The 15,484-nt window shown below is 53.2% G+C and overlaps 1 protein-coding gene across 3 annotated transcripts in view; it reads right to left on the bottom strand.

Moving 5' to 3' along the window:
- FBLN2 (fibulin 2) overlaps nucleotides 1-15,484 on the bottom strand; it is an 82,912-nt gene that overhangs the window by 40,868 nt on the left and 26,560 nt on the right. The gene's annotated exons all lie outside the window — the stretch shown is intronic.

The raw sequence follows: 15,484 nt of genomic DNA, 5'->3' as shown, positions 1-15,484 counted from the left end.
CAAAGAAACACATCTAAATATGATCTAATGTGAAAGGTGAAACAAGTTAAAATGTCCAGAACATACCACAGGAAAATACCTTCATGACTCTGTGACAAACAAAGATTTCAGTAAAAGGACACAAAATACATGAACATAACAGTAAAGATCAGTAACTTGCATTTCATTAAAATTAGGGATCTGTGTTCCTCAGAAGACAGCATTTGTAATGTATTCATCAGATACCATCCTTAAGAAAGCAGAAAGAAGGCGCCTGGGTGGCTCAGTCGGTTGGTTGAGTGTCCAACTCTTGATTTCAGCTTAGATCATGAGACCGAGCCCCACCTCTGGCTGCTGACTGGGCATGGAGCCTGCTGAAGACGCTCTCTCTCTCTCTCTCTCTTTCTCTCTTTCTCTCTTTCTCTCTCTCTCCCTTTTTCTCTACCCCTTCCCTACACACCCTCTTTCTCTCTCTTAACAAAAAGGGAAGAAAGTGTAAAGGAAGACACAGAACAAAATAAGGTTAACATGTGATCCAACAAAAAATACAGTCATCACAAAGAACGCCCACGAACCAGCAAGACAAAGAAAGCCAATTTAACAATGTGAAGATGACAATACAATGGCCAACAGTAATATGAAAAGGTACTCAACATCATAAGTTATGAGAAAATGCAAATTAAAACCAGAATGAGGTATCACGCCATATCCATCAAATGGGCTAAAATGAAAATGAAACCATCCGGTGTTGGCAGAGACGTGGAGTAACTGAGTGCTCAGTGCCGGGGGGATACAAACTGGTAACCTACTTTGGGGAAAGGGCAGTGTCAGCTAAAGCTAACCAAATCCTTTGATTTGATGATTCCTAGGTATATATCGAGGGTGAATGCCTCCATCGTCCAAAAGACTCTTGACAAGGATGTTCACAGACACTGGATTCACCACAGTCCCAAACTGATAGTACCTCCATGCTAGAATAGGAAAGTAAAGCACGATTTATTCCACACAAGGGAATAACAAAGACCCATCCTTTTCAATGAACTACTGCTATAAGCAACATGGTGAATCTCCAACTATCTTGAGCATAAGATGTTAAACACAAAACACCACATGGTTCCCATTCTACAAAATAAAGTCACTGACAGTGATAAAAATCAGTATCAGTGATAAAAGTCAGTATCCTGGTTCCCATGGGGGAGGGGGAGTAGGAACAGGTGAGAAGGGCACCAGGAGCACTCCAGAGGGCTTCTATAGTTTTCTATCTTGATCAGGGGGAGCTGCCTTGGTATCTTCATATGTGAAAACCCACTGAGCTCTTCCAGTAAGATCCGTGTACTGCACATACATTGCACGTTTTAAAGAGCATAATAAATACAATTAAAAAAACGAAAATAAAGAGTTAGAAAGGGAGTACTGTTATATTAATCAAGATTTAAATCAAGATTTAAAATCGAGAGTATCTACAGCATAATTTAGTACAAACTTTCAGAAAGAAGGAAACTCAGAAGACGTAACAACCACATAGACATCAAATAATGTCGCAATCACCCTGGATTAGATATTGTTCTACAAGTCTGTGCAAATGCACTTTGGGGACAAGCTGAGGAAGAAGAATATGGTCTGAGAATCAGATGGCTTCGGGGATTGGTAACTGCGCTACGTGTAGGATCACGAAATGTAGTAGGAATGGGAGAGAAGCGACTTCATGTTTTAGAGTCATACCGTATACACGGGGTTAAGACGGAAATGTCTCCACCACTCGTATACGCACAAACATGTGCACACACACGCCACTTCAAAGGAGACAGAAGAGCAGGACAACTAGGGGGCCGAGACTTCCCTGAGCCTCTTCCCCTGACAGCAACCCCACGGAGGGTCCATTCCAGCTGCCTGGGGTGGGCTGGGCTCCTCGTGGAATGCGTGGATGCTGCCACAGAACAAAGGGGACTCCATGGTGGGCCTAGCTGATGTGGGTGGACTGTGAGGCCTCCTGACACGAGGCTGCAGCATGATCTTCGGGAAGCTTTGGGAGGGGGTACCTGAGCAGCAGGGTAACCCAGTGACAACACCCTACTCTCCGAGGCTTTCCAGGGAGCAAACGGTGGGCTGAGGGTGTGCCTGCCACATGCATTTTAACTGGCCATTTTTGCTTAGACATTTATGGCTGATGAAAAGTCAACTCCGTGCAAAAGGAGAAAAGCAGCTTGCATGGAAAACAGGCTTTGCCGATCAAGACCAGTGCAGGAATGCTTGACAAGCTTAGTTCTGTGCAAAGAGAATGTATGCAAGGGCGTCTGGGTGGCTAGGTTGGTTGAGCAGCTGACTCTGGATTTTGGCTCAGGTCATGGTCCCACAGTTTGTGAGTTTGAGCCCTGCATCGGGCTCTGTGTGGACAGTGTGGAGCCTGCTTGGATTCTCTCTCTCTCTGCCCCTTCCTTCAAAATAAATACTTTTTTTAAAAAGGGCATATACAGAAGTGGCATTGTTTTTAGAGGATGTGACCCTGGAAAGAGCCACCAGGCATAGAGAACCTGGAAGCAAACTGAAAAGCTGAATGGGACCAGCCCCATTTTCTGAGAAAACAACTTCCTCAGAATGCAGACAGGACAAAGATCCTGGGATCTTTGGGACACAGGGATGCAGGAGTGGGCGGCTCACATTCTAAGAATGAGCCAGTCCCTGGAAGATCACTCCAGAATCCAAGAATGAGCCAGTCACTGGAAGGTCACTCCAGAATCCAAGAATGAGCCAGTCACTGGAAGGTCACTCCAGAATTAGAACACAGCAACCAGCTTTCTAAAACAGTACATGTGGCCCAGGGCAGACGCCCGTAATGGTCCATCACCAACTGACAGCCTTCATCTAAAACACGAGCTGTCCTTCCTTCCACTCAGGCTCGCCCTAGCCGTTCATGTTCATGGCCTGCTGAAGCTCACAGAGACACCAGATCCAAGGGCGAGACCCCTGCTCCCTGTGTTCCTGGAGGAGCCTTCACCCCAGCCCCCACCCCAGGGCAGCCTTCCAGTATTACTCAAACCTCACACCAAATGCATGGACTTCCGGAACTTCATCAAGACACTTGGGATGTGTTCTGTCCCTCCCCAGAAAGAACGATGAATTATACCTCCATCACTATGAGTTTAAGAAACTTGCTGCTACTTAAGAGACTATATATACTTTTGCGCCAAGAGGAGTCTCATGGAATTCTGGTTCTCAGATGGCCCTTTGTTCATACCTGAATCTTATAAATGACTTAATTCTATTTCATTGGTCTTTCTAGATAGTTCAATGTAATTACCAGTCCATAAATACCCCACATGCATACAATGTAATAAGAGACGTTTAATTATAAGGCAAGTTTGGTTTCCCCAGGCCAGTTTTTAACAGCAAGGTAAACATTTGTGTTTACCTTAATAAATAGTGACTGGTTGAAAAATTACAAAAATTTAAAAAATAGGACATAAAAAACCGGGCAAGTTTTTTTCTCCTCTTAGGAGAAACAGGAAGCAGGGCACCTTTGAGGATTTCTGCAAAGCCCCAGGTGACGGTGCTGACCAGAAACCCAGGCTGGAGGAGGCAGTGGGTGCCCCGGGGCCAGTTGCTGGAGGAGCCAAGGGGCCGGGAGCCTGTGGTCTCAGACTCCCAGCATTTGCAAGGTGGATACCACAGGACCAGGCTGGGGCCCTTCCAGAACCAAATTCCCAGTGACTCCGCCCAGCAACTTTGCATTTCTCTTACCTGGCATACTTGGGTTGACAGCCCCACCAGGCCTTGACTGCACCTAGATCTTTACCAGTTCTCTCTCCACCTCCCAGTAACTCCACCTTCTGTCCCTTGCAGTCCGCAGTGACTGGTGACTCAGTGAGCAGAGCAGAGCAGTGAGCACTACCCCAGGAGCCCAGGAGAGATGGGCTGACACCCCATCTGCTACACTGCGGGCCCCAGCTGGGTGTAAGTGGGAGCAGAGAGCTAGGAAGCCAGAGGACCCCACCCAGAGCCCCGTTCTGCCCCCCACTGGCTGAGCACACTCAGGCAAGAGCCTTGGCCTCTCTGTTCCTGCATCCAGGTGTCAGGGGCCATGTGGTGATAGACAGGAATCAAGGGTCCTTCCTTGGATGCTTACCCACCACCCACCCACTGCCCACCTGCCAAGTGGGGCAAATCTGATGGCAAAGAAACAGAAACCCAGCCATTCTCTGACTGGGCTCCCACCTCTACCCCAGACCTCTGCCCGGCACTCCAGACTCACATACCCACTGTCAAGGCAGTGTCTCTACCTGAGTGCCAGCAAGTCGCCCCATGGGTTTGGGGTCACTCACCTCAGCAGGTGCATCCCCCAAACGACGCCTGGGAGATGTGGCATCTTGGAGAGATCCTGATCCCTCCCCAGCCACACCAAACCTGTGGCCTGTCCCCATCTGTCCCGGATCTGCCCCTGAAGGCCACAGCTGCTCTATAACCTCATCTCTTGCCAGATTCCCCAGTCAGGCCTGGGCACGAGGGCTGCCAATGCTGCCAGGCCCTGCTGGTCCCCCGACCTGTGCACGGCCTCTTCACAACACTCTCTTCAGTGGGCCTTCGCGTGTGTCACTATTTCCTGTGCTTTGACTCCACCCAGCAGAAAGGTCTGGGAGGAAAGCATATGCAGGGCTGGGGGGCCAGGATTTCGGGGCCCAGACCCTGACCTCACGGAGAGTCTCTGGCCAGCCCTCACCCACCTCTGGGCCTCTGGGCCCTTGCTGTATGCTTAGTGGTGGGAAGTGGAGGAGAGCTGGTGCTCTATGAGTCTAAACTGTGGCAGCAAACTGAACCTAGCACATGCTCTACCGGAGCCTTCATATATGTCAACTCATTGGCAACATTTACAGACTGGGAGCCTTCATATAAAGTTCCAGATCCCTGGCTTCTTTTGGATAACCCAGATTTACGGGCTACACTGGACCTCCCCTGGCTGCCCAGGGCGATGGTCAGAGCTGGGGAGCAGCCGACCCCGCATGCCAGGTGCCCTCCTGGTGCCATGACCCCCATCAGCCCCCACGGGACCCCGGCAGACCCCAGCTCTTGCTCTCCAGCTGCCCTGGCTCAAGCATCTGGCCTTGCTCCCCATCCTGTGCCTCCAAAAGTCTGCTCATAACAGCAGGTCCACCCTCCCAGGGTGCGGCTGGGTGGTGGTGTTCTCCTTTCTGGTTCCCACTGGATCCCTGGCTCAGAGCGTGTGGCCTGTAGGCATGTTGAGTGAGTGGGGCAGACTTCACTCCCCTGCCATCTGCACCCCTTCTCAGGGGCTGGGTGCTGCCTGTACCAGGCAGGTGGCTCCCAGCAGCCAGACTGTGCTCTTCAGCCTCCTCCATCCTCCCCAACATGGATCCCAGAGAGCCCCAGAATCCCCAACTCTACCCCAGGGCCAAGGGCACACACAGCGCTTGGACCCTCTGTGCCTCTGGTGGGCCTGTGACACAGGGCAGCCCCGGAGCCCCGGCCTACTGACAGTGGGAACTACATACTCACGCCGGGCAACTGGGCACACCCCAAGAGGTAGTCAGGGCAAAGGGCTACGAGTTGGCAAACGTCTGCTTCATTGCCCTCAGTGACCTTGGACAACCGCCCAACCTCTCCATGCCTCAGTGACCCCACCTCTAGTGACAGGGGGAGGGGAGGGGGGTCACAAGGCTCAGCACCCCCATACATCTCCCATGAGCAGCACAGCACCTGCCACGTAATGAATGCTCACCCAGGCAGACCAACCCGTGAGGGTTAAGACGACGGAGGGCACCCCCACCCATCTCTGGGCCGTCGGGCACGCCGTCAGGCTGTGTCGCTGGAGGAAAGGCCTCCAGGATGGGGCATTTGCTGACTCAGTCAGCAGGTGCTGAAACAGGAGTTCAGGGAGGGAACGGCCAGGGAGCCACCCTGCACATCTGCGGGCAGTCTGAGTGACAGCGCAGGGGTGTGGAGCAGGGAGTGAGTGCCCCCCACCCAACCCCACTGGACCTGACCTTACTGCCCTTTCAGCAGAGGGAACTGCCGGCCACCAGAAAAGACACACACCCATTCATGTAAAAAAACACCTAAGTCTGAACGCCCACCCCAGGGAGCAGTGGCCCTCTGACCCAAAAAGACGGGAACTTGGTCCTTAGCAGCGGCCTTGTGCAGGCTGACATCCCCTCTCCTACTCCTCTCAGTAACCCTGGGCTGGTAAGATCACTCTCCCATCTTACAGATGCAGAAACCGAGGCCCATAGAGGGAGAGGAGTCAACTGTCTGAGGTCACACAGCCACAGAGGCAGAGGCAGGAGTCAAACCCAAAGATTCACCCTCTAAGTACCAAGCTGGCCCACCCCAGGTTTGCCCAGCCCGAAGCCCATGTTCCCAGATGGAGACCCTGGGGTGGACAAGGAGGGCCCAGGAGAACGCCAGTGACACGATACTGACCTCAGTGTGCAGAAGCCTCCCCCAAGAGGCCCCAGACGCTGCAGGAGAAAGAACCCAGAGGCCATACACAATCCTGCTCAGGCTTGGGGGAGGTGCTGGCAGGCAGAAGATGCTGACGCTGCCCTCAGGGAAGCCCTGAGCACAGACTTCTCAGCTCCAGTTGAGAGAGGCAGTTCCCAGAGTTCCAGGAGGCTCAGGCTATAGGAGGCGAGAGGGCTGGGTTCAGCCACAGGACAGCTGCCTCACCTGCCTCAGGTTCGTGTAGAAACAGGAAGCAGCCCAGTGCACAGAAGCTGTTGATCTCCTGACAGAGACCCCCACATACACACTCCAGGGCTCGAATCACCACAAAGACCACCAGCTGTAAACCGAGCCCTGCTGCGGAATAGACCCCGGCACCCAGTGCCCCACACCAGCCTTCTACCACCTGAGACCGCAGCTGTGGGAGGCATCCCTCAGGAAGCCAGTTTTACAGATGAGAAAACTGAGGCCCAAGCAATCATGCCATTTGCCTAAAGTTGCACAGTCTAGTGAGGGGCAGAGCCAGCTCAAACCCAGGGAGCTTTGTGCCTAGTCTACCTAAGGAGGCCAGTAGGAAGTCCAGACAGGCCTGAAGCATTGACGAACCCGGGTCCAGACCTGGGCCCACCACTTGCTGCTGGCCTCCTTAGGTAGGCGAATGTTTCCCCGGTGGTGGGACAGGACTCACCGTCAAGTCATTTGGGGACTAAGTGAAATGAGGTCTGTGGAACACCCAGCCTGGGACCTGGGGGAGAGTCACTGCACTGAAATGCCCACTTCTCCCCGCTCCCGTCAGGCACACCCCGTGCACCGTGACCTCACAGCCCTGGCACCTAGGCTGGACTCCTGACTGGCCGGCAAATGAAACGGCCCTGCTAGCTCTGAACCTAGGCCCGGAACCCTTGTGTGCTTCTAATCCTTCCCCGGGAGGCCTGTTTCAGGGGCAAGGACAAGCCAGGACTAACCGGCTTGGAGGGGACAGTGCAGAAAGCAGACACGAGACATCCCGGCAGAGGCTATCCCAGGCCAGCCAGTCCCCGCGGAGCCACCGTCCGACCACAGACACCCGCAAGCATGCACCCAGCTGACATCGGCTGCTCCTGGCTGCCCCATGGACTTGGGAGCAATCCTGAGTGTGCAGATGCTTGCCACTCATGTTACTGTGATGAGAGATCATTCATGCCATGACCATGGTGTGTTCCCAGAAGGAAGGACTGGAACCGGTTTGGTGAGAGGGGTGGAAAGACCAGCCTTGCTGAGGAGCCCTAGGCCAAGGCCAGCAGGGCGGGCGGAGTGGGGGAGAGCAAAACCCACATGTAACCTAAAACCACCCCAAATTGCCACCTTCCACCTCCCAGGCTGGCTGGCTGAGAACACTTTGGAACACCTGCTTCATCTTCTCCTTAGTGCCTGCATCATCTAACACAGGTCGTACACATTCGTGTGACTGCGTGTGTGTCCCCCTCCAAGCCCGCCACAGAGTGAAAGCCCCACGAGGGACAGCAAGTCCACCATCTTGATCACTGTGCTGCGCCCCTGACACTGGAGCAATGCAGTAGACAGTAACTATCTGTTGAATAAAGAAATGGGAAAATGCATTCTCGAGTATTACAGATGTGAGCAAAATCTGGCACACTTTTCAAAGGAGGTTAAGCTGGCATCTACCAAGGTTGGAAGTATGCATCCTGTATTTTCTAAGGATAAGGACACGGGAGCCAGCACCTCTCAAAAGGAATGTGTGCGAGCAATTGTCCAAAGATTGGCTCAAGCAGTTACACAGCAATAAGTCTTCCTAATGGTACCAGAGGTGAAACAACCCTGACACCCTTTGACAGGACAGTGAACAACCGAACTGGGATCGACACATACAGTGGAGCACCTGTGGGTCATCAGAAGGACCGGCTAGGGCGCATGTAACACAGGGACCCCAGGGATGCTCTGCTGAGTGTCAGAAGCCAGACACAACAGAGATCACTCTACATGGTTCTGTTTATAAAAGTCTGAGAGCAGGAGATTCAGGCAGGGCGGAAGTCCTGTCAGAAGTCAGGGCAGTGGGTCCCTAGGACAGGCACTGAGGGGGTGACCTGGCTTGTCTCATGATGCTTTGTGATCTGATGGCCTGTCACATGGCTGTGTTCACTTGTGAAAACATATGAATGAGTTGTATGCTTCTGATAGGCTCTATTTATTACACTTCAATAATAAGGTTATAAAAATATATAAAATATATAAAGAAACATGCATGCACATTGACCCAGTGCTCCACAACAAGGCAGAGCATAAAGATATCCACTAGAGCATTGCTGTTTTTCTTTTGAAAGAGAGAGAGAGAGAGAGAGAGAGAGAGAGAATCCCAAGCAAGCTCCACACTATCAGCATAGAGCCCAACTCGGGGGTCCATCTCATGAACTGTGAGATCATAACCAGGAGCCCCTAGAGCATTGCCTTTTAATGGCAAAAGGCTGGAAACAACCTGAAGATCCATCAGAAGAGCCTGGAAAATAAAGATGGAACGCAGGTGTGCTGGGGCACTGGCTGGTACAGGAAGTCTCCACCTACAGACAAGGAAGAACTCCAAGATGTGTTACCAATGGGGAAAAAGTACAGGGCAGAAGAGTATGCACAATATGCTAGTATTTGCGTACTGATCGGTGATTCTCGAGTGTGGTCCCTAGCCCTGGAGGGCTCCCAAAGCCTTCCCAGGGGTCCCTGAGGCAGCACTATTTTCATAACAACACTACAATGTCAGTTGCCTTCTTCACGATTTTTCTCCCCTGAGTATACAGCAGAGTTTTCCAGAGACAACATGACATTGTGGTGATGCCACCACTTCAGCAGCTAATGGAACATGTGCCATGTGTTGTGTGTTTTCGAGAATTTTCTAAAGTAAGCTCATGAAAAGATGATCCACATCACTGGGCACCAGAAAAATGCAAATCAAAACCGCAGTCAGATACCACATCCCAGCCACTGGGATGGCTGTGCTCAAAAAGACAATCCCAAGTGTTGGCAAGGATGTGGAGAAGTTGGAACCCTCGAGCGTCATTGGCGGGAATGTAAAACGGTAGGGCTGCTGCGGACAGCCGTCTGGCAGTTCATTCGATGATTAAACACACAGTCACCACATGACCCAGCAATTCTACCAAGAGAACCAGAACAGCTGTCCACACAGAAACACATCCATGGGTGCCGATCACAGCAGAGCCCCTGAGAGCTGAAAGGGGGAGCACAGTGTCCGCCAGGGGGTAAACGGATAAGAAAACACAGAACCTCCATGCCACGGAAGTTATTCAGCCACAGAAAGAACAAAGTACAAAGCATGTCACAGTAGGGGTGAACCTTGGGAGAATTATGCTAAGTGACAGGAGACAGTCCCCGAAGATCACAGATCATCTGACTCCGCGTCCAGGAATGTCCAGAATATGCCACTCCCCAGACAGAAAGTAGCTTGGTGGTTGCTGAGGGCTGACAGGAGAAGGAGGTGAGCAGTGGCTGTTGCTGGTGTGGGGTTTCTTCTAGGAAGTAGTGAGAGTGTCCAATGATGTCTGCACAACTCTGACAACAACTACTGAGTTACACGCGTTTAAGGGGGGACTTTATGGTGCGTGGATGTATCTCAATAGCTGGGAAGGAAGGAAGGAAAGAGGGAAGGAAAGAAGGAAGGAAGGAAAAGAAAAAAAATAGAAAGCAAAAGAAAGAAAAATAAAAAGAGAGAAAGAAAGAGAAAGAGAGAGAAAAGAAAAGGAGGGAAGGAAGGACACATAGTTTTAAAAATTAAAATAAAGAAACCCACTACAGGCCTGGCAGTGGCCCCTGACCCTGACTATGGGGAGTGGCCTTGAAACACACCCATTTTCTCCAAATGCATTTGGGGCAAGCAAATACAGGGAGGGCCCAGCTAAGGCCACTCAGACCCACCTGGGTCTCCAGGCACCCGTGTGAGCCATGAGCCCACCAACTCCTCCCCACACTGTGAGCCTGCAGCCCCCTGCCCAGCTCTATGGTGACCTCCAGAAAAGCCCCGGTGCCCTCCCAGGATGCCAGCTTCCCTTCCATAACCAGAATGGCCAAGCAGACCCCAGGAAGAAACTCTATGCTCTGACAGGTGCCCCCAGCACAGGACCCAACCCCACGGTCACCCAGGGCCAGGCTGGTGACGGGACCAAGGAGTGCGGTCCAGTCAAGTGCAGAGCACCACCGGTCTGAAGGGCGGGCAGCCTTCTCTCAGCTCGCCCGACAGCCAGCCTGTGGCACATGAGCCGGCGGTGCCCACAATTCCCAATTTTCAAGGAAAGCCTGAGAGCTGAAATTTAAATGAAATCTTCTAATTTCAAGATGTTTACAACAAAATTCTACTGCTTACAAAAATGCTCTGCAGGAAGAAGGTAACAGGCGGACAGAGGAGAGGAGTGCATGCTGCTTCAACAGGGCAGCGGGCAGAGGTGTGAGCCACACTGGCCCGTGTCCTCACCCCACGCAGGCCTCACTCCTGACACAGTCGTCCTCCCTACAGCCTTGGGCACGTGCACACATGCCATTGTGTCAACAAGTGGGGCTCAGAGGGGCAATGTCCCAGGCCCCAGGTCACACAAGTGAGTGGTGGACTTCCGACTGAGGACTTCCAGTGGATGTGCAGGGTCTGTGGGAAGCCTGGGCCCCTTGTCTGCCTGTCTAGTTGCCCTCAGCAGGCCCCACACAGCCCTAGAAGTCAGAGACCCCATCTCAAGGCCCTGTGATTTGGGGCAAGGACAGGAAGGGCTGGCTGGGCATCCCCGTGAGCTCTCCTGGCCGGGCTCTGCCGCTGAGCAGGGTCGCAGCCCCCACAGGCCATCTCCATCCCCAGCCAGCTCTAGGAGCCTGGAGCTCATGCAGGAGGTAATTCCATTGCAGGGGACATGGGCTCAGGGGGCCAGATTCCCAACCTGGCGCCCTCAGGCCCCACACAAGTTTAAATCTCCCACAGGCCAAGATGAGAAGAGAAAGGAGGGTCTGTAAGGATCCTCTGGGGAACAGGGAGAGTCTAGGCAAGTCCCTTTCCTAGAGCCACAGCCTGGTGATCTTGGGCAGGGGGTGGGAGGGGGTGACTGGAAACCCACAGATATAGGGAAGGCCCAGTCATTGCCCTGTGTTCCCCGCTCCAGCACCCAGAGGGAGTGCTGCACTGCACAAATAAGATCATACCACCTTCTGCCTTACACCTGCAATGGCTCCCCACTGCTCTTAGAATAAGTCTTAGACCCAAATCTTCAGCCTGAGGATCAACACCATGATGGCCTCATCCCCCTCCCCAGCTTCATCTCAGCCACACAGCCTCCTTTCAATTGAATTTACTCCCTCCAGCTACAGGGCCTTTGCACATGCTGTGTCCTCTGCCTGGAGCACTCTCTTCTCTCTGCTTGCCACCTACCACCCACTCAACAAGCCCACATGCTCAAATATCACCTCCCCCAGGAAGCCTTCCCTGATCCTCAAGAGAAGTCAGATCCCCCAAACAGACTCACAGAGCACACCTGCCTCCTTCCTCAGCCCTGGTCATGGCTCAGAACGTCACTGGCTTGTCTCCCCCACTAAACTGCAAGCTCCCTAAGGGAAGGATTGTCCTGGGTTTTGTTCAACACTGTACATTCAGCATCTGTCACAGTGCATGGACACACTAGGCATTCAGAAATGACAGAGATGAAGACACGAAGAAATGCAAGGGAAACCCGGATCCACCATTCCATGCACGGGTGTCCGCAGAGGAGTGGCCTGATTCATCTGCTGTGACCGAAGGGGGTGGCAGGGAGGATTAAAAGAGGGTTAATGATCACAGAGTGCTCCGAATTGTGCTGGCATAAGCCATAAACACCACAAGGGGTCTGCGATTAATATAGTTATTTTGGATTTTAAAGTTTGTCTGTTAACTGCAATGTCAAAGGATCCAGGGACCCCTGCCCTGCAGAATCTGGTTACACGAGGGTCCTGAGGAAGGGGCCCCTTTCCCGCCACATGGTCTGTGGGCCCACAGGGGCTTTGCTGGAGCCTTTTCCAGGAAGGGGAAACTCCGAATTCCTGAGGACCACCCTGCCCCAGGGTGCCCTCCCTTGGGGCCCAGAAGGGCAGCAGGGAGAAGTCCCTGACTCCCTCCATCATGCCAGCCCAGTGGTAGACGGCAAAGGCACTGTCACAAAGCCCCGAGTGACAACAGACCTCAGATCCCTTCTCCCCAGCCCAGAAAGTCGGGCATGTGGCTTCCATTAGGCCACATCTGGACATGCTCAGAGGCAGCGGGGATCCCTGGCACAGCTCCCGCTCACAGACAGGACCCCCACCCCAGCCAGGCCTGGGGCAAGGGCTGGAAACCTCCTTCTCCAGGCCTCCAGGCTGCCATGGCAACATGGCTGGGGTCATTTCCGGCCCCATGCCCGGCCTCTCAGCCAGCCCCACTGGGGAGCAGGGCAAAGCTACCTCCCCACTTCTCCCCACTGAGGGCCCCGCCACCCCTGGGATGCCCCAGTCCTCTCCCCCAACAGCAGCCAGGGGCCTCCAAAGTCCCCACTTCCCTGAGGATGCTCAGTTGGGCACCTGACCCCCACCCATGAGCTGTCCTCAGCTGCGGCCACAAAGAAACCTGGGTGTGCTTATCCATTTCATACCCATCTCCCCCATCAGTCCTTGGAAGGGGAGAGGCTGTGCCAGCCTTGCTCACTGGCACACCCCTGGCTCAGAGAGCGTGTAGGTTCAAGAATAGAGGGTAAAGAAAGATGGCTAACATTTTTAATTACTCGGCAAGCAATGAGCTCCATGCTGAGCACCGGGCATGAGTCAGCTCCTTTAAACCTCAAGACATCCCCACGAAGCAGGGACTTTCCTGCTGCTTTTATAGATGGAGAAAATGAGGCCGGGAACAGTGGGCCACTTGCCTAAGTTGCACAGGTAGGTGGAGCAGAGTGCCTGGACAGGTGGGTGATGGCTGGACACTGGGTGACAAGCAGAGGAAAGACAGAGGGGGCGGAGGGAGGAGGGCTGTCCCTTGTTTATCTGCCCAGGGCCGCGCCCCCTGGTCCTCACATCCCACACCTTCCTTTCCTTGCACACCAAAAAACGCAGCTGCTGGTCCGTGCCCTAATTATCTCCGGGCTTTCCATATGCTGGGCCCTCTTCCAGGACAGTCCTCAGAGGGGAGAAGGGATGCTCCATCACGGGCCCCTGCCCCCAAGCAGCCTGCATCAAAGGCCACACCCCAAAATCCATTTGAGAAAGCTCAGGGCAGAGAGAGAGAGAGAAAAAAAAGAGGGCTCCTCAAAACAAAGTAAGTCTCCAAGATTCCAAAGGCCCAGAACCACAGAGAGGCCTCTGGAACAAGAGGCAGGGGTGGGGGCGGAGGCTGCAACCCAAACACGCTGCATGCACCAGGTTCCAGGGCCAGGCCTACGAGCTCTCCCCGGGCACACGTGTGCTTCATTACAGCCCCCACCTCACCCCACACACACTCCCCACATCCTGCAGGCTCAGGGCTGGGTGAGGAGGAGCCCCTCAACCCACAAACACCCCACCACGTGACCTGGAGCCCCACCTCTCTGACCTTGACATGCTCAGGGTTAAAGAAGAGCTGAACCCCCCAGCTTGTGGGAAGGGTTGAGTCAAGAAATGGGGCCTGGCACCAAGGATGGTAAATTCTGTGCCCCACTCGCCATCAATGGGCCAGAAGGAGAGCCCTCTGGCTGGGGAGGTTGCGGGTCAGGAAAAGCCTAGAATTTCACCCCCTCACCGCGTATGCACAAGCTTCGCACACAGCCCCTGCCCAACAAGGGCTACAGTATTTGACAGATAGTGGGCCCAGGCAGTTGAGAGACTTGCCCAATGCCACAGAGCCGTGGGCAGCAAGGTGGGTGTATGGGAATGCTGTACAAATCCCAGAGCCCCCTCAGGCCCCCTCCTCCAAGAACCGTCCCAGATACCATCCTGGCATCCCTCCCTCAGCCCCCAGCCTATGGTCATGGGCCACAGGGGTCCATTTCTGCCTGCCCAGGCCCACCAGGGCCTGTTCACAGTTGATGGCTAAAGCTGGTTTAGAGAGGTTTATGAATAATACAAGATTGAATAAGACACAGACTCTCAGCTATGGGGAGGGATCTCTAGACAATCAGATACCTGCCTAGGGTACCCTCAGAGAGGGCTCAGGGACCCAGGGAGGGGTGTCAGTGAGGGGATCAGACAAGGCATAAAGATTCAGGGAAAGCTTCCTGGAGGAGGTGCTGACTGAGCTGCCTGGGAACAGTGTGAGCAAATGTTTAGAAGAGAGGGAATGTCAGTCTAAGGTGCTCATGGGATGGAAAGGGAGCGAGGGTGAGAAAGAGTGATGGAGGCATGGCCAGAAAGCCTCTACCAACCCACTTTTATTCACCTTATGTCTACAGAGCACCAACTGTTTGCCAGGCCCTGCTAGAGGCCATCAGGCATGGCAGAGGAGATGACAGATGTGGTCCCTTCGCTCATGGTACTAACACTCTACGTTAAAGTCACTGTGCACTATAATGCCAGGTATTGCCAAGAGACATTAAAGCAGGGTAAGAGAAAGGTGAGGTGCTCTTTTAACTGGTCAGAGAAGGCCTCTCTGGGAAGGTGACCTTGAAAAGAGAACTTACTAGAAGGAAGGAAGGTGCCAGATGGATAGCTGGGAGAACATTTCAAGAGGGGGTGGTAAGTGCAAAGGCCCTGGGGCTAGAAGTTACCTGAAAGGTGGTCCAAGCCAGTGCAGAGTGGGGGAGATGAGAGATCAGCAGGGACTGAGTGTTCAAGCTCCACCCCCAAATTCATATGTTAAAACCCTAATGGGCATGGTACATGGAGACGGATCATTGGGGACATAATTAGGCCCTGACTGTGGAGCCCTCATGATGGGATTAGTGCCTTTCTAAGAGTTGCATGAAAACTTGCCCCTTCCCTAGTGTATCTCAGATGAGATGTACCCTCGTCTGCCAGGCATGAACACAACAAGCAGACAGCAGGCTCTCACCAGACACCAGGTCTGCTGGCTCCTTGATCTCAGACTTCCCAGCCTCCAGGACTG

This window comes from Suricata suricatta, chromosome 12, assembly GCF_006229205.1.
Source record: "Suricata suricatta isolate VVHF042 chromosome 12, meerkat_22Aug2017_6uvM2_HiC, whole genome shotgun sequence".
In the NCBI taxonomy this organism is placed as follows: Eukaryota; Metazoa; Chordata; class Mammalia; order Carnivora; family Herpestidae; genus Suricata; species Suricata suricatta.
The sequence above is the reverse complement of the archived record's forward strand: the minus strand, read 5'-3'. Positions and strand labels throughout refer to the sequence as shown.